The sequence below is a fragment of the Suncus etruscus genome, chromosome 1, assembly GCF_024139225.1.
Source record: "Suncus etruscus isolate mSunEtr1 chromosome 1, mSunEtr1.pri.cur, whole genome shotgun sequence".
Lineage (NCBI taxonomy): Eukaryota > Metazoa > Chordata > Mammalia > Eulipotyphla > Soricidae > Suncus > Suncus etruscus.
Genome location: NC_064848.1, coordinates 71,478,562 through 71,504,321, shown reverse-complemented (window position 1 = coordinate 71,504,321; position 25,760 = coordinate 71,478,562). Strand labels below are relative to the sequence as shown.

Genomic DNA, 25,760 nt, shown 5'->3' with positions numbered 1-25,760 from the left:
TTCAGGGGTAAGGTCTCCTTGTATTTAGGCCAAGTCTTTTCCCTTCCATTTCCCCCATATCTTGTTGGGCCTATGCAAACAACAACAATTGTCACCCACATTGTTTTTATTATATTTTTTTAACTCTCATCCTTTAAAAAAAAAAGATCTTACTAAACTTTCTGCTAGTGCTTTAATGAATTCATTGGTGATTTAATAATTTTCAAAAATATACTTGTCATTGAACATTTTCTTTCCTTTTTCTCCCATCTCTTTAGTTTTTCTTTCAATTTTCTATTTTTTAAATCATGATGCTCTTGGTCTTCCTAAAACAAATGTATTATTATCAGTATGTCAACTATGTAATGCATTTTCTTCAATAAATTAAAAAAAAAAAAACAAAAAATAAAAATAAATAAATAAATAGAGCTGCAATGAATATAGCATACAGAGGACATTTTTTGGATTGTAATTTTGAGTTCATAGAGTGGTATAACTGTATCATAGAGGAGCTCAATTTTCATTTGAGCTTTTCAATATTTGTCAGTTTGGAGGGGGCAATGGGATTCAAAATAATGTATTTTCCCAATGTTTGGTAAGATTGAACAAGTTGTTTTACCTATGTTAACTATGTTAACCACTTTCATTTCTTCTGCAATAAGTTCCTTGTTCACACCTTTGGCTAGATTTTCTTTTGATTTATTGACCTTTTTAACATGGATTAATATTTTTTTACTTTCTTTCATGTATTTCATTCACAATTTTGGGTCACACCCGGCAGTGCTCAAGGGCTTCTCCTGGCTCTACACTCAGAAATCGCAGGCTCGGGGGACCATATGGGATGCCAGGATTCTCTCCGGCCCCTATTTCATTAACATTTTAACTTTACTTCTCTGTGTCCATTTTTCCTGGCTTACTGAATTTTTTCTCACTGCCTGCTATTGAGATGTTTTTTCTATCTTGATCTTGCAAATTTTTTTTTGTTTTGTTTTTTAGTGTTTGGGTCAAACCCAGTGACGTTCAGGAGTAACTCCTGGCTATTCACTCAGATACCACTCCTGGCTGGGGGGATCATATGGGACGCCAGGGGATCGAATCGTGGTCCATCCTAGGTTAGCGCTTGCCAGGCAAAAGTCCTACCACTTGCGCCACCACTCCTGCCCCCAGATATTTTTACATTTTTGTTTTGGACTTTGTTTATTGGGGAGTGATTTCATGTTCATATAGACAAGTATGCCTTTGTAGATACTAAGCCTTCAGAAAGATTACTCTCATCTTTAGATGAGTTATTCTTCAATAGCTCCTTCATGTTTTCTAGCTGTGATTTTTTTAATACATCTGGAATTTATTTTGTTGGGTGGTATGCCATAGGAATGTTGCTTTTTTTTCCCCAAAAAAACTTGTTGGTTAAATTTCTCAATATCTTTCATCAAATTAGTCATCCTTTCCTCTTTGGTTAGTAATCCCAACTTACTCAGATACTTTTTATTTATACTTAAAAGAGGTAGAAATGATTGTTATCAACAATCTTGACTTCATTTACAAAGGAGAGATGAATTGCTGTTTGTTTTGGATGGGAAAGGAGAGCAGAGTGGCTAAATTCAGGAGAAGGCCGGCATGATAATCTTGGAATTTGTGGTGAAAAAGGAAAGTCTGAGGAAGAAATGGCAAAAGAGAAAATGTCTATGACTTAGTCATAGAAGAAGCGTGTTATCACCAAAAAGTGATGGCCACAGGGAAACAATATTTGGGAGAGTCTTAAAAAGAAGATGACGCAAATGAAATTGAGTGGGTTGGTTATTCTGGGCTTCCAGCTGAAGGAAAGAGGCACCTGGTCAATGTCTCTTGCCTCACTGAGTAGCACAGGGCCCAGTAGGTGCAGGTTAGGCCGAGGTTTGAGGATTCATCAACAAATGTGAATAACTGGACCATTGCTTATTAAAAAAATTTTGACATGTGCCCATTGTTAACAAGAGAAAACTAGAATAAGACAATTTACCTTTTACTGAGCACCTACTATGGCCCAAAACTGTATTAGATGTTTTACAACTATTTTATTTTATAAAGAAGACATCAAAAACTTCTTTCATTCCATCCCTAAAATGAGCCTCATTCTCACTCTACTGTTTTTCTTCTAGTCTTGTTCTGCTGGTATATGATTCATGACCCTAAGCAACATTTGTTAACCTTTTCTCCCACATACTGAACTAATAAAGTACTTCTTTTTAAAAATAAATTTTAAAACTTGTAGCCATCCTGACACATTTTTATTTTCAAATAAAAAATTGATACATAAAAGATTAGGTAAAAAAATACCTCCATTTATATGTAGGTAAAACACTCCATGACACTGAAGCTAAAGGCATCTTCAAGGAGGAAACATCACTGCCCATACAAGTGGAAGCAGAGATAAACAAATGAGACTATACCAAACTAAGAAGCTTCTGCACCTCAAAAGAAATAGTGACTTAAATACAAAGGCCACCCACAGAATGGAGAAACTATTCACCCAATACCCATCAGATAAGGAACTAATATCTAAGATATACAAGGCACTGACAGGACAAAAAGAAAAAAACATCTAACCCTATCAAAAAGTGGGGAGAAGAAATGAACAGATAATTCCTCAGAGAAGAAATACAAATGGCCAAAAATCACATGAAAAAGTGCTCCACATCACTAATCATCAGGAAAATACAAATCAAAACAATGAGGTACCATCTCATGCCACAGACTGGTACACATCTCAAAACAAACAAAAAACAAACAAGAACAATCAGTGCTGGCAGGGATGTGGAGAGAAAGGAACTCTCATTCACTGCTGGTGGGAATGCCATCCAGTCCAGCCCTTATGGAAAACAATATGGAGATTCCTCAAAAACTGAAAACTGAGCTCCCATATGATCCATCTATATACTCCTAGGGATATACCCTAGGAATACAAAAACTCAATACAAAAAAATACCTTCTGCACACCTATATTCATTGCAGCACTATTTACAACAGCCAGAATCTGGAAACAACGAAGATGCCCAACAACAGATGAGTGGCTAAAGAAACTGTGGTACATATACACAATGGAATACTATGCAGCCATCAGGAGAGATGAAGTCATGAAATTTTTCTATACATGGATGAACATGGAAACTATTATGCTGAGTGAAATAAGTCAGAGAGAGAGATAGACACAGAATAGTCTCACTCATCATTGGGATTTAAAAATATAAAAGAAGGGGCCGGGTGGTGGCACTAGAGGTAAGGTGCCTGCCTTGCCTGCGCTAGCCTAGGACGAACCGCGGTTCGATCCCCCGGCGTCCCATATGGTCCCCCAAGCCAGGAGTGACTTCTGAGCGCATAGCCAGGAATAACCCCTGAGCGTCACTGGGTGTGGCCCAAAAACCAAAAAAAAATATATATATATGTATATATATAAGAAATTATTTTAATAATACACAGAGACCATAGAGATGAGGACTGGAAGGTCTGGCCCATGATATGAAGCTTATCACTAATAGTGGGGTGTGCAGTTAGAAAAATAATTACACTAACAATTATCTTGTCAATGGTAATGAGTGAGAGAAATAGAATGCCTGTCTCGAATACAGGCCAGGGATGGGGGAGGAGAGAGATGGGGGCATTGGTGATGGGAATATTGCACTGGTGAAGGGGGTATTGTTTTCTATAACTGAAACCAAATTACAGACATGTTTGTAATCATGATGCTTAAATAAATATATTATGAAAAGTCAAAAGTAAAATTTTCCTTAGGAAAAATAAACATCTCCCTTTTATTTTGTTTTTTGAGCCACCTAGTGGTACTAGAATTTGAACCAACACACACATGTTTTGGCCACATGGCAAGGCAAGTAAGCACCTTAATCTTTGAATTAATTATCTTTCCATCCTTATACCCAGTTTTGAATATTTGGGTGGGGGGTCATACTCACAGTGTTCAGTGGTTACTCCTGGCTTTTAGCTCAAGAATCACTCCTGCTGGGGCTCTGGGAACCCAGATTAGATTGCTTTGGATTCCAATTATATTGACTGTGTGCAAGACAGGTGCCTTGCCCGCTGTACAAATGCTCCAGCACCTATAGATTATTTTTAACCACTAAACTTTATTCATCAATGCTTCCTACTTTGTTAACTACACCTCAAAAGAAATTAGTTATAGTCATGTAATATTTCATTACATGGATATGTCATTTATTCATTTTAGTACTTCTATTCATGTATTGAACTTTAATAGAATATAGGAGAAATGTTCTGGTGACTCTCATATGAAAAACTTTTGTATATCTTAGGACTCTAATTTTCAAAAATAATCATGAAATGATTGAATCTATTTTGCTTTTTTTGTTTGGTTGTTGTTGTTATTTTTGGGTCACACCCGGCAGCACTCAGGGGTTATTCCTGGCTCTATGTTCAGAAATCGCTCCTGGCAGGCTCAGGGGACCATATGGGATGCCAGGATTCGAACCACTGTCCTTCTGCATGCAAGGCAAACACCTTACCTCCATGCTATCTCTCTGGCCCCCTATTTTGCTTTTAGTGTTGTCAATTTATCTTCCAGGAAAACTTTTCATTTTATACTTTCCATGTAATAAGCAAAAGGTTCGTCCTTTTTACCCAAGCCAATATTTAATACTCACCAATATTTGAGGGTGAAGGAATGTCCCTCAACTGTGCTCATGTGTGCTTAATAGTTCAGTGCTCAAGCATCTGGATGATGCAATACTGGGGATAAAAATCAGGGCCTTACACATGTAAGATGTGCACTCCAGTCCTCTGAGCTTTCTTCTTGCTAGCCAGTTTAAAGGAGTAAACAATTATATATTATAATTTCAGCTTATTTCTACCGTAAAAGAGAAAGACACAGACTTCGGTCCTTCTAAAAATTTTAAGTAAGACTTTCTCATCTGCCAGTTGCTCTTGTAAGGCAGAGGGAGTCTAAAGATATGGCTGTGCTGTGAACAGACAAATCCAATCCCAGTCTTGGGCTTCCAGAGTGATAGTACAGTGGAGAGGACCTTTACCTTGCATGAAGCAAACCCAGGTTCCATCCCCCAGAATTTCAAGTGTGATTCCTATATGAAGAGCCAGGAATAGCCCCTGAACATGGCCAGGTGTGTCCCCATTATAAAACAAAACAAACAAATAACAGTCTTGGGTGTCACTATAGCATAAGTGGTTCATCTAACACAATTTAAGTTCTTTTTTAAGCCATTCATGGGCATTGGCCCCTTTTTAAGTAAAGCACTGATAACTCGTTTAATCCTACAACCTGTGCTGTGCCCATCTTGAGATATGGAAACTGAGTTGCCATTTTTTCACAATGAAAAAAGAAGTACATAACAAAGGGAAGATTTAGATACAGACTCTCCAGTTCCAGTGCCCTGAACCCCTTGGTACACCACCTTCCCTCTTCAAGAGAGTGGAGGTGCAAATGAGCTGAGACCCTGAAGTGCAAAAAAAAAAATAAACCTAGATGGTAAAAGAAATTATAACAGTGCACATAAGTCCACAGTAAAAGGAAAGGAGGAGGAGGAGGAGGAGGGTTGGGGGGGTGTCAGAATTATAAAGTGGTCATAAGGGGACAACTATCTTTTCTTTCTTTTTCCAAAGGAATCACAGAGTTTGGCGTATGACAAAATCAGCAGGTCCTATTTATGTTGGTCAGAAATTTGGAACAGCATAAAAGACAGGGGAAAGGAATGGTCTAAATTCTCTAGCTATGAGGCTGCAGAAGTAGACAAAAGTGAGAAATCTCTAAGAACGAAGTGTTACAACAGGCACAACATCTTTAGTAACATTCCACATGGAGCAGATGAGGAAGAAATGGAAATGGGCACTTGTCCTGGGCTTCTGGCCAACTGGTCTCCCACCTTGACCTGTGGCTATTTAGCCCTTCCCTCCTGGTTCCTGGCTGGGGGCTTTGCAGACCTAAGGGCAACTTTCTGATGGGCTGCAGTGCCATCTAGCAGATGTAGCTGGAAAATATCACCCAAACAGTTTTGGCCTCTGTGGTGTCCAAAAACAAGTTGGCTCAGGTTGCCCGGGGAAATAAAAATAAATCTTTGCCCAGAAAAAGTTCTTGGGGAAACAATTTCTGCTTCTAGAACAGAAACTTATGTAAGCGGTCAAGAAACAGGCAGGAGTAACAAAGCTAACCTTCCTTGCTGTTCAGAGAAGGTTACCAAAGACCAAACAAAATCCAAACAAAACTAGATCTCAGATAAAGACGAATGATCAGGTTATAGAAATAATCTTCCAGAATATGACTCAAAGAGCCAGAAGTAGGACTGGATAGGTGGTTCGAGAATTTAGACACTTGGACCAATTCCGGTTCAATCTTTATTACTTTCTATGGATCCCTGAGTGCAGAACTATGTAAAAGCCCAGGGCACAGTCCAGTGTAGCCCTAAAACAAAAACAAACAAACAAAATAAGACCCAGAAATGTGAAAGAGTTGATTACTAAGAGGTAGAGTCAAGCAGTTGAGTGAGAAACAGAATGACTCCAAAGCTTCATGATCCTCAAGGTCTTTCTTTTACAGAAAAGTTTCCTATTGGATGCTGAGGACCTCAGGATCAGCAAATAGATACGGAACCCTGCTATTTACAGACCAGTACAGCCCCCTGTGCCAGTTTCTTTTCTTTCTTGCATCCCCTTTCACCCAGGGTGAAGGGGTTAATTCCACTCTGGGTGAATTTGGAGCCTTTTCCATCAATAAAGATACTTTCTGTAACAGAGGATTAGCAAAAGATGGTTAGAAAGGTACTTTTTTAAATGTCTTTGATAGGTACATCTTTTAAATGCCAACTTATCATCTATGTGACTTCACAAAGTGAAACACATCAACATTTGAAAGTAAAAATTTTCCCTAAAAAAACAAAGACAAAGAACCGAATCTTCCAAGACCTTCGTTTTTTATTTTTATTACTTCTCTATTGGCTTTATTTTTCCCTTTTTGCTGAGAATGATGAGTTTTCGTCACCCATCATCACAGGCCTGTGGTCTCACGCACAGGAAACTTTGATCTAATCTAGGCAAGCTGGGTTACGTTGCATCACCCACACTCCCACTGAATCCACCCAGATAATTTTGCCTCCAGAAAGCACTTCCTCCTCCTCGCCTGCTTCCCCTGCAATGTCCAACTCAGAAGCAACAACACTTCAGGGCTCCGGCCAGCACTTGCTCTAACCGGCACCACAGCGATGGGCAGTACCCACGAGGGCTCTGGCTGTGGCATCTGTCAGCCACATAGCACGGTCCCAGGGGCTGCCTGGAGTGTGGCCTTTGCTCTGGCAGCTAGGATGAATCCATGTGTCCAAACATGCTGACAGCCCCTGGCAGAGACTCTAAGCCCGAGAGAGGAGAGCCACATTCTGGACAAATCCCCAAACCAGCAGGAGGGCCGGGCAGCCAGGACACTCCTGCTCAGCGGGTGACACAGCAGACGCTGTGAGAGGATGCCTAACTGGCAGGCTGTCTCGGGATACCGGGTACTCACGGCTCACATGAAGCTTCTGGAATCCCCTGGTATAATCCCGAGGTCTGTGGAAAAACTGATTATGGTTCTACCAAGAAGATCATCCCAGCAAGGCCTGGAGCCAATGGCACTATTCTGCCTGACTTTCATTCAGGGACAAACACTCTCTTTAGAGTCCATGTTTTCCCAGCATCCCCTCTTCCCTCTGGGGTGTGAATGCTCACATATATGTATATTTGTAGTTGAGTATGTATTCGTGTCTATTCATTTGTGAATGTGTTTATGTATGTACATATTAATGTGTGTATGTATGTGAATGAATGAGAATGTGTGAGTTTGTGGGTGTGTAAGTGTGTGAGTTTGTGGATGTGTGTTGTATAAGTGTGAATGTGTGAAAGTATTATGTATCTAGTGTGCATGTGGTTATGTTCATGAACATATGTTTGTGTGTACGTAGGCATATTTGCGCATGTGTGTGCGTGTGCATTCATGTGAATGTGTGTGGGTAGTGTGAACATTTGACAGTGATCGTTTTTTCAGGCTAGAGGCCTGATTGTCTGCACTGGGTGGACTGTGCTCATATTGTTTTTGCTTCTGGGTCACTCCCACAGAGTCTATCTGGGGGACACAAGGGAGATGGGGAAGCTTCCTTTTTCCATAAGAGTTCTGGAGGTGAAACTGGGAGGGAGATGTTTTGAGCTTACCTGCTCCAATCACATCACTTCATAAGTAAGGCCCAGGAAGAAAGAGATGCTATGGGTCATCTGGAAAGACTTAGAATCAGCCCTCCTGGGTCAGAACAAAGCTTTTGCAATAGGCCACTGAAATGTGCACATTGTCATTCCCTATAACCAAGAAGGAAGGCAATTTTTCTTCTAGAAAACAGAGTCTCCTGGGTTCCAGCTCAGACAAAAGGCATGGTGAAGTAAAAAGGGGAGACTGAAAAAAGAGAGAGTGGCAGATGGCAGCAGTGGAGACCAAATATACACTCACCACTACTAGTAACATCTCTAGTAAAAGGCCAAAGGAATAAACTCCACCACCCTATTTTTTTGTTTTCTTGCAGAGCTGGGAAAGACATCTCAGCCTGCACTTGTTCAAGACAAGTACTCTTCCTCTGAGCCATGTTCTTGGTACCAGCACCCGCAATACCTATTAACACAGCACAACAGAGCTGAGTTCTTGAGCTCCAACAGGGCAACCGGGAGGGTTGGAAGCAAAAACAAAACTCCCCTGGAGGTGACCTGACATCAGGCACAGGGTGGGATTAGGGTCCTGGCCTCAGAGGGTACATCTGGCACTCTCCTTGGCCCTAGGTCAGATCCTTAGCCAGCCCTGACCTGAGGCGACCAGCCAGTAGTGAACTTGGGACTACAGCTCAGCTTTCTCTGCAGTCAGCTGTCTGTCACCAAGTCAGCCGAGAGCCTGAGACAGAGTGCCTGACCGCCATCCCCCAGGATGGCATGGCTCAGAACATGGTTTCAGTTGAGTGGCCCAGGAACAGGTGGTTCAGGAGCTGGCAGGCCACAGCTCTGAGTCAGGCCTGGCAAAAAGGAATAGCATCACCTGCCCACTGGATGGCTTGGGGTTCGTGTCCTCGGTCATGTGTCACTGCAGGACACCAGAGCCTTACTCTGTGATATGAGGACAGGGTTGGGCTTTCTGGGGAAGTTTCAAGAAGATGCTGAAAGTGACTCTGGCAGTTCCCTCTTCTCAGAAGGACCCTCTTAGAAGGATACAGAACATGTATCAGGGTGGAATGCAGAAGGCAGACAGGCAAGGTATCTGAGGGCCTGTTTCTCATCTGAGTTCAGCAATACACCGGCTGGTAACACAGTCTAGGGAGTCAGAGGCCAACTCAATTAAGAAAGGTAGATGTGCCTCACCAAAACTTATGACCTCTCCCTGGTACAGCTTCCCCAGCTCCTGGGTGTGCTGACCCAGCCAGCCAGTAAGGCTCAACTTCCATATTCTCTGTATTTGGAACCAAGAATATCACACACACACACACACACACACACACACACACACACACAACTGATGACCAGGAAAGAACAGGACCAAGGTTGATGACCAGAGACATTTTATTCCATTCCAAAAAAGAGGGATAGATGATGGGTAGGTAGGTAGGTAGATAAATAGAGAGAGAGAGAGACAGAGAGAGAGACAGAGAGACAGACAGACAGAGAGAGAGAGAGAGAGAGAGAGCTGATAGATACATAGATACATAGAACAAAATAAGAAGAACTGAGATACATCCATGCAGGATGGCAGGACATAGCAGAAACATAGACAGGGGGAGTGAGGCATCAGGGAGAAGATAAGAATAAGCATTGCGACTTAGGAATGTCTCTGGGACAATACAGTGAAGTTAAATGGCCAATTATCTCCCTAAACTGGAAGTCTCTGTGAGGAAGGAGGGATGGCCCAGAGTCAAGTTTGAGAGTAAGCTCTGGTCATCATGAGATGGCACTCCTTTTTGTGCTGTCCTTCCCCATCTCTGGAAGGATATCTCTGAAGTTTTCACCTCAAGGAGAATCCCCAGAACAGTTGCTCTACAGGGTTCCATCTACCAGGAAGTTAGAAAAAAATGTCAGAGGAGGGATCCAACACTGGTCATAGAAAAGCTCTGAATATCTTCAGCTTCAAGCCCTTCATGGTATATGAGGCCATAAAGACAAGATGGCCACCCGGGAAGGACAGGCAAGGCTTCTGAAGGCCTGAAAACTCAGCTTCCTTGAGTCAAGCCAAATATCAGAGTTGTCATCCCATCTGCTTTTCACCATAGAAATGTTTTCAGAGTGTGACCAAAAAAAGAGCTCACTAGGTCCCCAAAGGATCCTGAGAACAATGCCTCTAGGTGCCACTAAGAGTCATTGTCATGGATGGGGCTGCAAGAACTTCTCTGCTCTGCCTTGTCAGCTCTCCAACAGCTGGGTAAGCACTATGATTATCATCATTGACCTTGGAGATTTCCTAAGTAGGAGATCCCGCTTTCCTCCAGCCACTGTTTGTTGAAGCAACCCAGAGGGCAATGCACCCTGGGTGCATTGAGGGGCACTGCTCCTTGTTTACTTAAAAAAAAGGTAGATGGGAGGCCAGGAAATAGTACAGACATTAGGCTGCATGAGCCTCATTTCCTGGCATCACATGGTCCTGTTGCACTGAATCACCAGCCCAATGGGTTGAGAATCACCTGTAGGGCCTCACACCTCTTGAGAACCATGTGGAAACCTATGAGTTCAGCCAGAGCCAACGAAAGGGTTTCAGGCTGGGGGCACAGGCACCTTTGCCAGGAAGGAGAAAAACCCATGTTGCCTGCCACATCTCTCTGCCTCTTTGAGTCTTGGCTTCTTGACCACTGAGAAGAGCTTTAGCCCCTATCCTTCCTTTAGGAAGAAGGATGGAATGTGATGGGATTAAAGGCCTATGATAAGAGTACCTTAGAGGCTGGCTGTCAAGAAGTATGTGACCTGTGCAAAAAGCAGCACTGTGTTCAGAGTTTTGAGTGTAATTCTTTTTTTCCTCAAGTAAAGAACACAAAGTCCATTCAATGACAACCAGGTCCTAAACTAGGTCCCAAATATCTAGCTGGCTCTGAGTAAGAGCCAGAAACTGTGTCAGAGAGGATGGAGAAATAGTATAGCAAATTGCCTTGCTGTGCCAGGAGTGATTCCTGAGTATAGAGTCAGGAATAAGCTCTGAGTTCCTCTGGGTGTGACATCACCCCAAATAACAAAAGCAAAATAAAGATAAAGAAAAGAAAAGAGGGGCTAGAGAGATACTATAGCACAAAGAACACTTGTTTTGCATGCATCTGAGCCAGGTTCAATCTCAGGCATCCCATGTGGTCTCCAGAGCACAGTCCTCTAGGAAAACATACTCAGGAGTAAGCTCTGAGAAACTCCAGGTGCGGCAATATATATATAATTTATTTAGAATATTTAATTTTTATATTTACATTTTAGAGAGATATATAGAAGATATATAAAAGACAAAATATAAATACAAAAATATGCATACTTAATAATTTATTGATATTATTAATATTATTAATCATCATTAATATTATAATATATTATTGAATATTATATATTATATTTTATATATTTATAAGATTATATATACATTTATAAATTTATTTATTTTGTATTTATATAAATATATTTATATATTTATTGATAATGTGTTATCATTGTTATATGTTATATACTATAGTGTTATATTGTTTGTATTAATGATTTATAATTAATATAAATATTATTATCTAAATAAATATATTTTATATTTATGTATTCATAATTAATATAAATAAAGAGATAAAGAAAACAAAGAAAAAGATAGAAGAAATGAAACTGTCGTATTCCAGAGCTGGAAACATATCTGTGACGTCCAAGACAAATAAATATATTGGGAAGGCAAACGAGTAAGAGATTTACTAATGCATCATGTAGTACACAAAGTGTGATTATAGGCTAGGGAATAACTCTGCCTAGGTTTGAAGAAGGAGAGGATGAGAAATAGCTAAGCAATCTTTGCAAATGAAGAGGAGCATGGATATCCCTAATAATAAACCACCAAAATATGAAGTAAATAAAGCTTGATAGAATAAAAGGGAAAAAGGGAATTTTACAATAATAGAGACTTACACATTTACATACTCCACTTTCAATAATAGTTAGAACTTCCATCTGAATGGCAATTAAGGAACCAGACAACTTGAACAACAGAACAGGCCCACAAGAACTGAGACATAATACAGAACACTCCAACATTACTTTTTCACAAGCATGTGGACCATTCTTCAAGACAGACCATAACATCACAATAGTCAAAAAGTGGAATCAGCTCGAGTATGGATGGATAGATACCACCACAATATGATGTCTACATACATGGGCTAGTATATATGCTAATAAACCTTAAAAAAGAAAGAACTGACTCAGGTTGTAGTCTGCATGACGCCTGAAGATGTTATCTAATAGGTGTCATGCTGTCTGGTTCCATTCCTGCTAGACACCTCAACTAAGTCAATTTGATAGAGATTGAAAAAGTAACAGTGGATGCCAGAGGTTGAGTAGATGACAGTTTTGTTTTTAGTGGTACAGAGTTTCAGTTTTGTAAATTGAAAGATTCTGGAGATAGATGGTGATGAGGGCTACCCAATAATGTGAATAATGTGAATAAGTGAAGATGTTCCATTTTATGTTATATATATACATATATATTAGCACATTAAAAATAAATCAGAATGAAAAAGGAATGTTTCAAGCCATCTTGTTGGTAAAATCTAGATGAAAGAAACAGAAGAAGTTCCCTGAATGCCATTCTGCAGGGTTCAAGAACCCCACAGCCCCAGACTGGCTTGGAACCAATACACTGGAGAAATTGGGGAGGACAGCAGGACAAGGAGATATGTCAGAGTAATAAGACTTCAAGGCAGGCCTTAAACTGGAAAGTATTTTACAGAAAGCCTAAACTCATTAGTCCCCAACCTTTGTGGTCACCTGCCCAGCTGCAGTGAAAGTGTTTCAAACCATTGGCCTCCAGAGGTCACCTACTGAGGGCAGAAAGCTTGCTCCTTCACAGGAAACCAGGAACAGTAACAGACATGTGGGTGGGGGCCTGGCCAGGGTTATCATGCCACTGTGCCCTTCTTTCTGTAAAAAGCAGACTTGTGGGAGGACACCCAGGCAATGAAAGGTGACATGTCTCCTTGCAGCCCCACCTGTGTTGTTTTTTTTTATTACCAACCAACATGTAACAATTAGTAGATGGCCTTCCTTGTATAATAATCTATGAGAAGAGACTCAGGGTGTGTAATTCCTTTATAGTCATTGATAAGGAGAAAATAACAGATGAGGCTGTAGTCATTGAGATGGGTTTGAATGAGGCTGCTGAAGTAAAGCTGCACACTTTTGACTTAGAGGATTCAACATGGCAGTTAAGACCAAACAGAGACTGTCTGAATTTGAGTAGATTACACGAGTGATAAATGAGTTAGTATGATGGGGAAGGAGTAAATAAACTACTAAAGGATAGGGAAAAATACTTAGCACTTCCCCTTTCCAACTATAAGTTTTCAATATAACAGAGGAAAACAAGATTTCATTATAAGATTGAAGTCTGCACCTTATGTGGGCAAAAACATTATAATTATGAAAGTGTTTTGAAGCTTTATGTCACTTAAAATCACTGGCTTATATTATATAAAACTTGCTTATATTATAGAGTAACCAAGGTAACTCTGGAGGCTTTTCTACATTTTCAAAGACAAAAAAGATAACCTATCCCCACAAAATAGATTTAAAAGGACAATAGGAAATGTCTTTTTTTTTTTTTTTTGGTCACACTCAGCTGCGCTCAAGGGTTACTCTTGGCATTATGCTCAGAAATCACTACTGGCAGGCTCAGGGGACCGTATGGGATGCTGGGATTCAAACCACCATCCTTCTGCATGCAAGATGAACACCCTACCTCCATGCTATCTCTCCGGCCCTGGAAATGTCATTCTGACTATATCTTTGAGTCTTGCCAAGTCAGCATAAGTTTCAGAGTCTACTATATTGATTGAGATAGTGTAGGTCAGTGTTTCTCAATCCAGAGCCATGTGGTCTTCTCTGGCCCTTTGGATATTCCAAAGGGGCAACAACTGAAAATTCCATAAACAGAGGGGCCATGGCATGAGACTAAGGGGCCAATCAATAAAATAGGGGTCAGAGAAAAGGAAACAAGGTTGAAAAGGGTCCACATTGGGAAAAAAAACTTGAGAAACACTGGTCAATGTAATGTTGCCTTAACAAATGATAGCACTTCGTGCCTTTTATTAACATATATATGTATATATTTCTCACTCTCATGACATAGCCATCAAAGCTCTGATGCAAATCCATTTTCACTCAAATCCAAGCTAATGGAATAAATTGTATTTATAATATTGTCAATCCTCCAATAATAGATAAAAATTAAAATTGAGGCAAATTGCATGCTAGATCTGAAAAGAATACTCTAGGAGGTGCTTTCTGTCATTTTCATTAATTATCTAAAACAAATGATCAGTCCTCAAGTAAGTGGTGAGGTAACCTTCTTCCAGAGTGGCAGCCAATATTTGGGAAAAGATTAGGACTGGCAAACTTTTTCTATCAAGGGTTAAAAAGTGGACTAGAGAGATAAAAGTGGACTGAGTACTGCTCTGTGTGGCCCCAAAAATAAATAAATAGAAAGTAACTTTTTTGTTGTCTTTTGGGCCACACCCAATGGCACTGAGGGGCTGCTTCTGTCTCTGCTAAGAAATCACTCCTTGGGCGCTTGGGGGAACCAGATGGGATGCTGGTGATCAAACCTTGGTTGGCTGCATGCAAGGCAAATACCCTACCCACCGTACTATAGCTTTGTCCCCAGAAAGTAACTATTTTAAGTTTTTTGGGTTTTTGTTTGTTTGTTTGTTTGTTTTGGTTTTTGGGTCACACCGGCAGTGCTCAGAAATAGCTCCTGGCAGGCACGGGGGACCATATGGGACACCGGGATTCGAACCAACCACCTTTGGTCCTGGATCGGCTGCTCGCAAGGCAAACACTGCTGTGCTATCTCTCCGGGCCCTATTTTAAGTTTTTTTAAAACCACAGGATTACAAGTATTTAACTCTGTTTTAGTAGAGAATAAGTCATATAAATGAATGAGAAGACTGTGTTTTAATGAAACTTTATTTACAAAAACACAATGATGGCTGCATTTGGCTGATAGGTAATACTTTGCCAATGCCTGTTCTCAGTCCTAATTTTTTGTTTGTTTGTTTGTTTGTTTTTGGGCCATACCCAGTGACACTCAGGGGTTCCTGGTTTGTGCTCAGAAATTGCTCCTGACTTGGGGAAACATATGGGACTCCGGGATTGAAATCAGGTCCATCCTGGGTCAGCTGCATGCAAGGCAAATGCCCTACTGCTGTGCTATCATTCCGGCCCCTCAGCCCTACTTTTTAAACTGTGGGTTATGAAACATAATATGGGAGTTGCAAAAAATAAAAAACAGTAAAAGGTTTTTGAACACACAATGACCAAAATTAAATTCAAAATCAATCGTGTAAAATTAGTCCAAGATACTTCTGGCAGTTGCCAAAGTTTCTTTGATGTTGCCTTTCTTAGGTAGAAAAGGGGCTTACAAGTAAAATAAGTAAAATAAGTTTAATACCATGCTTTCCACTTCTATTTCAAAAAGAAATGAAAAATCCAATTAATTTCATAACAACATGAAAACTTGAAATAATAGTGGGTTTTGTTTTATGTCTGACAAAGAAATTAGAGGCTCCAGATGGTTTTCCAGGTGGATCCTCTAAACGTTCATGGAACAAATAATTCCAATTATATATAAATTCTCCCAAATAGTGAATAAAAATTTACAACTTGTTTTGTGAAGCCAATATAGCCTCTAAAAAAAAAAACCCAGACAAGTGTAATATTAAGAAAAGATAGAGAGAGAGGCCGGACTGACAGCATACAGGTAGGGCCTTGCATGCGGCTGAGTCAGGACAGATCAAGGTTCAATTCTTGGCATCCCAATGGTTCCCCAAGCTTGCCAGGAGCTGTTTCTTTTTTTGGGGGGTGGGGGGGGTTTGGTCACACCTGGCAGTGCTCAGGGGTTACTCCTGGCTCTATGCTCAGAAATCACCCCTGGAAGATCAGGGGACCATATGAAATGCCAGGATCCAAACCACCTTCCTTCTGCATGAAAGGCAAACAAACGCTCTACCTCCATGCTATCTCTCCGGCCCTGCCAGGAGCTATTTCTAAGTGCAGAGCCAATAGTAATCCCTGAGTGCTGCTGGGTGTGCCCCCTCCCAAAAAAAAGAAAGAAGAAAAGATGTACAGAATCAACACTGTAAAGATTCTCACAAAAAAAGACAAGATTTTTTCAAAATTAGCAGAAAGTAGACAGACAGGTAACAAATTCAGTCAAGCAATGGATAAAAAAAATGAGACATGTCATTGACTAAATAAAGGATGATCCCCTATCTTTTATTCTTTTACAGTGCAGGAGATTAAACCCAGAACCTAACACATGTAAGGCAAGTGCTCTACCACTGAGCTATATCCCAGTGGTCTCATATATCATCTTTTCATAAAAAATACTAAGATATGAATAAATATGTATGTAGTTAAAGAACTTAAAGAAGAAATTACATATCATATTATCAACAGATGCATAAAAATAATTTTAGTTATGAGGTCAGTCATGATGGGTATTGAGAAAAACAACTTTTAGCAAACTGGTGGGTTTTTAAAGGTGTCTTTACTTGGTAAAAAGCTAAATTCTTGGAGCCAGAGTGATAGCACAGTGGCAGGGCATTTGCCTTGCATGCGGCTGATCTAGGACAGACCTTGATTCAATCCCTCAGCATTCTATATGGTCACCTGAGTCAAAAGCAATTTCTGAGCACATAGCCAGTAGTAACCCCAGAGTGTCACAGGATGTGGCCCCCCAAAAGAGGAAAACAAAGTTAAACTCTTCACAAACATCATATCTAAAAATCAAAATGTATTATCTTTAAATGCGGAAAAATAGAAATAAAATGATTTTTACTTTAACTCCTATACAACTTTATACTAGAAATAAAAATGCTAGAATATTCTAAATCCTGGAAATGAACATAAAGAAGTAAACGAGAGATAAAAAGTATGAGCTAAGGACCAGAGAAATAGTACAGAAGGTAGGGCATTTGCCTATCATGTGTCTAATACCTGAGTGTCATTGGGTGTGACCCAGAAACAAAACAACAACAACAACAATAAAAAGCATGAGTTAAAGTAAATGACATTCCCCAGAGAGACAGCACAGCGGTGTTTGCCTTGCAAGCAGCCAATCCAGGACCTAAGGTGGTTGGTTCGAATGGCGGTGTCCCATATGGTCCCCCGTGCCTGCCAGGAGCTATTTCTGAGCAGACAGCCAGGAGTAACCCCTGAGCACCGCTGGGTGTGGCCCAAAAAACAAACAAACAAAAAAAGATGACACAATATGGGGCCCGAGAGATAGCACAGTGGTAAGGCATTTGCCTTGTATGTAGAAGAACGGTGATTAGAATCCCGGCATCCCATATGGTCCCCCGTGCCTGCCAGGAGCTATTTCTGAGCAGACAGCTAGGAGTAACCCCTGAGCACCGCCGGGTGTGGCCCAAACACCCCGCCAAAAAGAGAGAGAGATGAAAAGTAATTAACTTCCAATGATGTCGAGCTAAGTGACTCCAAGAAAATATAGAAAGCATTAATAATAGTATCCTATTTTATCACTGTAATGATATATAACTAAATGTGATCTGGCCTAAAATTAATAAATTAAATCTACATTACTAATATTATTGATCACACTATTAATGAAAACAACAAAGGCAAAGCAAACAAGGATACAAACATATAGTGCTGCTTGTGAAATGTTTAAGCCAAAGAGATAATACAGTAGACAAGTTCCTTACCTTATTATATATATAGCAAACCTAGATTCAATCCCCAGCACCCTATATGGTCACCCAAGCACTTTTAAGTTATGATCCTGGAGCACAGAGTCAGGAGAAATCTTTAAGCACTGCCAGTGTGTCTCCTTTATTTAATCCAAAAAAAGTAACCCCCTAAAATAAGCAAGACAGTACTCAATATTGATGCTTGTTCATGTGAAATCAAATATTGAAGACCAAGAAGATGCTGACTAACTTGACAGTATTTCTGTGTAAAGAGATAAGGAAAAGAGTAACTGATTTTTAAATTTGTAGTGGTTTTACTCTCTTGTCAAAAGGATCTGGGGCATTTCTTCCATCTAGAAGTGAATATATTTGTGTACATGACTCTATTCTCTATAAGCTCAGAATCTTTTCTAATTAAAATTATTCTAATAAACAAGAAAGGGAACCATGATCAAAACTGTCTTGCCTTTCTTGAAACTAAAGCAATCTGTTCCCAATGGTTTATCAATGGTCCCATCCCAAATGTGACCACCCACATCCCATCTAGCATTATCTGAAACACAGGAAGCTGTTTTCCATAAAACTGACCTTATAAAAATTGGACAGATTTATTTGTCGTTGGGATAAATTATAAGCAGACACTACCTCATGAGTATTGTCCTCTTAATCCTTTTCCTGAAAGCCAAGAAGAGTGGTGTCTTTTTAAAAAAAAGTTCCCCCCCTCTGGCTTATAGCATCATATCATCAAACTTTTTGTTTGTTTTTTGGGGGGTTCTCTTTTTGTTTGTTTGTTTTTATTTTGAAGCCACACCCAGCAGAGCTCAGGGGTTACTCCTGGTTCTGTGCTCAGAAACTGCTCCTGGCTTGGGAGATGCCACGGATCTAACCCGCGTCTGTCCTGGGTAAGCCGTGTGCAAGGCAAATGCCCTACTCTTGTGCTGCCACTCTGGCCCATGGTTTGGGTTTTCTGACCACACCAGTGATGCTCTGGGTTTAATCCTAGCTCTAAGCTTAGGAATCACTCCCAGCAGCCTTAGGGGACCACATGAGATGCAGGGGCACAAACCTGGGTTGGTCAGGTGCAAGACAAATGCCCTATCCACTAAAGAGATAGTATTATTTCTCTAGCTACACCATAACAACAAACATTTAACACTAGATGGTAACCATAAATTTTTGAAATGTGATGTTTAAAGTAAGATCAGTGAAAGTACAAGATGATCATTAATTACCTTTTTTTTAATAATGAAAAGTGGAGGGATAAGCTAATAGAACAGAGGGTAAGGCACCTGCTTGCCCGGGTTCCATCCCCAGTACCACATATGGTCCTAGAGCTCCACCAGGAGGAATCCCTGAGTTCAGAGCAAAGGTAAAAGTCCTGAGTACTGTCCTAAAATCCCTTACCAGAAAAAGTAGAGGGGGGATGAAGAGATTGTACAGAGGGTAAAGCACTTGGCAGCTGACCCTAGTTTGATTCCTGGTACCACACATGATCCCCAAGTACTATGAGATGTGACCCCTGAGCACAGAGCTAGAAGTAGCCCCTGAGCACCACAGAGATTGTCCCAGAAAGAAAAGCAGGAAAAAAGGAAAAAAGTTATTTACAAAAGTAATTTAACTTAAACCTTTTTAATTTACAAGAAAAAATGAGAATATGCTTTTTAAAAAGGCAATTAAGGATATAGTACAAAGGGCTAAATGCATGTCATCTGTGCTCAAGGCCTTGAGTTTGAGCACCTGCACCACATATCAGTAGTACCATATACCAGTACCACATACCAACACCACTTGCCAGTACTACAGACTCAGCACTGCATACCAGCACTGTGTACCAGCACCTGCATTCATCTGATCTGGATCTCATCCTCAGCATTGTCCCATGAGCACAGAGCTCAGAACACTTTAAGCCCTGACCACTGATGGTCACACACACCTTGCCAAAATAATCATGATGGGGACATGCCAAAAGAAAAAGGGCCAGAATAAAGGGGTTCTACAAACCAAATTCAACACTGCTTGGTCATTAGAACTCCTAGAATAAAACAAGAACCCACAAGACTACCGTGGTATAAATGAATAGGTGAATACAGATGAAACTTCAAGAGAGAGAAAAGTCATTCAGTGTACAATTAAAGCAACAGAGAAATGAAATGTACAGAGAATGAGGAAACCAATACCATGAGCTTGGGAAAGGAAGGAGAAAGACCTGAAAGCACACAGGAGAGGGGAATGAGACCATTTGCAAGCTGAGCTCAACAGAATAGAAACTCTGCTCTCAGGAAAAGGAATGACTTCCCCAGGCAGCTCATCTTCTCACCTCCTGAAGAGCGCATTTTCTTACTGACCACTGAGTATCGTGTTGTTTTCACTTCTTCAACCTCCTTCAACTCTTCACCAGCCCTAACTGAAACCAAAATTAGATGGATGACCTCCATTTCTGGGGGGTGAAGGCAGTCTGGAATTGTGGAGTTCATATTTATCTAGTTCAAGAAATGGAATCCATGATTTTCTTGTGGCTTATCCTTAAAAAGTCCCCATTCTTTAGGCTCCAATTATCGCCTGTGTACAATAGAAATTAAAATGATTTCCCAGCTTCACTGGGAAATAATTATGATCTAATTATTCACCACTTGAGAACATGCTGGTCAACCACATTGCTCACGGATACAAAGTATTATGGAATTAATGAACTCCTTTACAAAGAGCTGGGAAGAGGTGATGTGGATGTGGTCATTTTACTAAAGATAGGCCAAGAACCAATCACAGGCATTATTTAAAAACTTGAATAATGGACATAGTGAAAGTTTAAAAAAAAAAGTCTTCGACAGCAAACACCAGCTTTGAGAACTTTTATTCTAACGTTGTTAACACGTAAAGAAACCTCAAAAGCTAGATTACATTCATTTATTAAGGTTTCAGGGGGATTCTGAGCCACACGTGGAAGTATTCAGGGATCACTCCTGGCAGTACTTTGGACCATATGCAATGCTGGGGATCCAACCAGGGTCTGCTGCATGCAGTGCTTCATCCTTGTATATCTTGAGGCCTATAGAATGTCCTTTAAAGAAGACCTGGAGACTGTGAGCCTCCAGCATGCTTAAGTCTGGAGTGACCATGTGCATTCCTATAGTGCTTACAAGAACATTATGAAATGGCTTGAGGCCTTGCCCTGCTCCATCTAGAACAAAGTTATAAAAATTTCAGACAATTAGAAAAAACATACCATAAGAAATGGCATTTAGAGACATTCTCTTGAAAGGCCATAAAAAAAAGTGAAAAGAGAAGAAGAGAGTTTTATGGGGAAAGGGTCTCACCGTACTTCCTCTTTTTGAGACTGTAGCATAGGTCACTGTATTGGTACTAAAGGGACTGCCCTGGGTTCCACTGTGTCTTGTTATAATTCATATGTCAAAATGCAACTATGTTGGGGAACAGGACTTTTGAGAGGGAAAGGATCTGGGAGAAAACCCAAGTCAACTGTCTATACCTCCTGCCAGTAGGTCTTATTTGTGGTTGACCAAGCAGAAAATACAATGACACAATATGAAAACTAGCTCCTAATTTTTCTAAAAAACAACAACAACAACAACAACAACTTGTATTCCTACTACCAAAAAAGAAAGGCACAAAAACTTGTGCCAGGGTCTACAGTGTTGCTGCAAATATATATAATTTGCATATATAAATATTTAATTTTACTTCCTACAGACCCAGACTGGGGACTGTTGCCTGACAACAATATTGGAGGTATTTTACCTGTTTCTATCCTGTGCAACTGACCCAATATGCCAGGACTCCAGGTTTGAATGAAAACACAAGGTCATACTGGACAGGGATTGCATGGGTTTTTACCCTTGTACAGAAGAAAACTGAAGGTGTGCTGCATATGAGGTTGTACAATACTTCAAGCATATAGAGCTCACCATTAGTGGGTTTTAAGATATAAGACAGAGGGCCAGAGCAGTAGCACAGTGGTAAGGCATTTGCCTTGCATGCGGCTGACCTGGGACTCTATCTCCAGCGTCCCATATGGTCCCCCAAGCCAAGAGCAATTTCTGAGTGCATAGCCAGGAGTGACCCCTGAGCATCACCGGGTGTGGCCCCAAAAAAACAAAAAGCAAACAAAAAAAAAAAGAGATAAGACAGAGAGTAAGGGGCTTGCCTTGCACATGGCTAACACTGGCTTTGTCCCCCAGCACCACTTGGTTTCCTGAGCCAATCGTAGCCATGTGGCTCTGGAGGTATCTGTAGTGGTCCAGGTAGTCCCTTGGGCCCTTGCAATGAGCAGCTGGTCTCTCCCCTGAACATCACTTGAGAAGCCCACCACTTAATTAAACAATTAAAAGTAAACAGTTTTTAAAGCCTTTTCTATTTTTTTATGTTTCATAACCTTTGATATTGTTCTAAAAAAGTCAGAGAAACATGAACATAGAACTTAGCATTTTTTGTTTTGATTTACGATTTGAAGCCACAAGTAGTACTCTCAAGAGCTACTCCCAGAAGGTGCTCAAGGATCTTCTTATGCAGAGATCAAACCCAGGGTTTCTGCATGCAAAGACACTTTTTTGGCCCCTGAAAAAGCCACCTGGTTGAAGTCTCCCAAAAGTAATGAGTATGGTGTCTGTCGTGGAATTTAATTCTGTCCCTTTCTTTTTTTTGGGGGGGGGAAGGGGGTTGGAGAGGCACACCCAGCAGTGCTCAAGGCTTACTACAGGCTTTATGCTCAAGAATTACATCTGGCCACCCACCACCACCACCACCACCACAAAAAAAAAAAAAAAGAATTACATCTGGAAGACAATACAGTGTCCTGGGGATTGAACCCAGGCTAGCTGCAAGCAAGGTAAGCCCCCTACCCACTGTAATATGACTCTATCATATCAATTCTGCCCATACCATTCTATAATTGACATTAAACAGTATCTTCTCCCCTTTTCTTCCTTCCTTTTTTTATCCCCTTTTCCCTTTCATTCTACATTCCATTTCCTCATTCTTCTCCCCTTTCTCTAATGTACACCTTGTCCCACCTTTTTCTTCTTGCCATCTCTTCTATTTTTACTTGGCCCCTGGCTCTGGTTTTCAGAAACCCTTTGCTTCAGCTAAGCAGAAAGTGTTAGAGGACATGACCATACTCATAATAATGACAAACAATCCCTTCTGTCATTGAATTGTATCATGTAGTTTATCACATGCTTGCTCTTATCTGCCTTTTGATCATCACAACACTTCGTAGGTATAGTAATAGGAAAATAAAAGGCAGCTGGGATTATCATTTCTGCTTTCTAAGGAGGATAGTAAATTTTATATACCAGAGAAAATAAATCTCCACAGTGCCCCTTCCACTTTCACAAACTATTTGGTGAAAACAGCAGATGAAAGATTCAGCCATTTCTTGGACTCCAGTGAGGAACATTCAGCTGCATCATAACCTCCTTGAGGGAGTAGGAACTATGTATAGCTGCAACAGACCTATAAAACAATGCCTCAAATAGTGTTTCCTTTTTTCTAATGAGAAGAGTCAGAGGATAGACATCCCAGGACCCAGAGGTCATGTACAGGTCTAAAGCTGGGCTGACATTACTGCTACCTATTCCAAATTTTATACTCTCTTCTTACACACATACAGACCTGATGCTGTCCAAGGTGACAGTGCACCCAACTGCAAAAACTTAGATTTTCAAGCCTCCCTTTCATATAAGAGTGGCCTTATAACTAACTTCGCCCCAATTTAAAGAAGGAATGAAGTATTGTATAAATCTTCTGGAAATACTTAATAAAATGAAGGTTAACTCAGTCAATTAATATGTCATTGGGCCTTTGTTTGCCTTTCTTTTTCCTTTTCTTGAAATTTGGATATAATGGCTGGTACTGTGGCAGTCATTTTGCTGTCCTAAGGTGACTGACTATAGTGGAGTGTGTAGATCTGTGTTAAATATAGCAAAATAGAAAAACAAGAAGAGAGAAGGACATTCATAAAGACTACTTTATTACTATACTATACTAGTCCTACAATGTCTACTGATTCCTTCCACAGTATAAAAAATGAAACACTATCTGAGGTATTGTTTTATAAATCTCTGTTGCAGCAACACATAGTCCCTGAAGGACAGAGAATTGATGAGCTAACATATATTGTGTTTTGAATGGAGGACAGAGAATTTTGGGATGGCTCCCTTAAAGTTCACCCTCAAAGTTCCCCAGTCTACACTCAGACTGCCTCAAACTCCTCCCAGCCATCCTCACAAGGACCCAATGCATGCAGAAAAAATGGTGAACTCCTGGTCACAGGCAGTATCCAAGAGTATAGGAAACTAAATAGAGATTTTTCTTAACCCACTGCAATAAGATCCAGAAAGACACTCCCTAAAAGACTTCAATTTCTTCTTTAATCCCAATTCTGACATAAATAAAAAGCCATTGCTAGTCAATGTAATACTGACTATCTATGTCTCATTATGCCTAGTTTGGTGCCACATACAGGACCTTGCTAGACCCTACCAGTCCTGTATCCCTTCACATGGTATATATCCTAATATATGCTATGATACCCTGAGAAGGAAGCCTCAAGCTCCAAAACCAGAGACTGAAGAGATGCAGGTCTGGAAGCAAACACTGATGCAGGAAATTATCCACATAGTGAAAGGCAGTAAAAACAGGTTCAGGAATTCCAACATGCAAGCCAGGAATTCCAACACACAAGCCTTCCACTCCTAAGATGCTTGGTGGAGGAAGACCAGAGAAAACCTTCAGCTTTTCTGAAATCCAGCAGGCTTTTTATTAGCAAGAACCAGACTACACCTTAAGGTGGAGAACAAATACTGAGTAAGGTGGAACCCAGTAATCTAACACCTGATCACACCCTGTAGGAAAGAATGAATACTGAGAATCCAATTCAACATCTCCCCCTAATTGACTTTATAGAAAAACAAAGTGATTAACATTCCATAGTTCTTTTGTTTTGTTTTTGTTTTTTTGTTTTTTGTTTTTGGTTTTGGTTTTTGGGTCACACTTGGTGACCCTCAGGGGTTATTCCTGGCTATTCGCTAGAAATCATTCCTGGTTTGATGGACCATATGGGACACCCTACTGCTACACCACCACTCTGGCCCTGTCACATCCCATAGTTCTAAGAGAAGGACGGATATTTCTAAAAGATAAAGGTGTTTGGCAATATTTTGCATAGCCACAGCAAAAGTTGGAAAAATAGAAAGATAAAACTTTTGGCATAAAAAAAAAGGTGTCTCTACTCATGAAGCATCTTGCTATAAGACCAACCATAGACTCCAGGCACACTAATTTGTCTAAACCCAAAGTCTTTCTTCAAAGTCCCAGGAATGGTTCTCCTCAATAACGATTTTCACTGTAATGTTTCCGTAGTTGGAGATATTGATATTAAAATATATCCTATGTTGAAGTCAGGATGTCCTGAGGCATCTCCTGGTTTCATCACACCATTATGTGGTGCCTTAAAGTAAGTGGTTGCTGATTTTCAAGCCATAGAGGTTAGCATGTTAGCCCACCCCAGAGCAAGCAAGTATATGCCAAGGCAGTTCTATTCATTCCTTGATGATCTCCCATTTCTTTAAACCAATCCACCTTTATGGTCTCCCTGTCATGTCAGGATTACCCAGGCTTGACCAATGTAAAGATGTGAAGGTCAAGTCAACATGATGAGCCAGAAGGTGGCTTTCAGCCTCTCATCCTTTGTAGGAGTGTCTTGGTAAGAAGGGTTCTGTATCGTCCCTTTTCAGGCTTCAAAGATACTCTTATCTTCAGAACTTTTCTCGATGCTGAGAGAAGAACCTAGGCCATGGCCAGTCAGTGCAGATCCAGGGTCTGTTC

At 40.4% G+C, this 25,760-nt stretch overlaps 1 non-coding gene across 1 annotated transcript; it reads left to right on the top strand.

The window, feature by feature from the left end:
- The first annotated feature begins 20,996 nt into the window (after positions 1–20,996).
- Positions 20,997–21,128, top strand: LOC126030746 (small nucleolar RNA SNORA9). The gene has a single exon (XR_007503178.1). It is a non-coding gene; the product is annotated as a small nucleolar RNA SNORA9 (small nucleolar RNA).
- Positions 21,129–25,760: the final 4,632 nt, after the last annotated feature.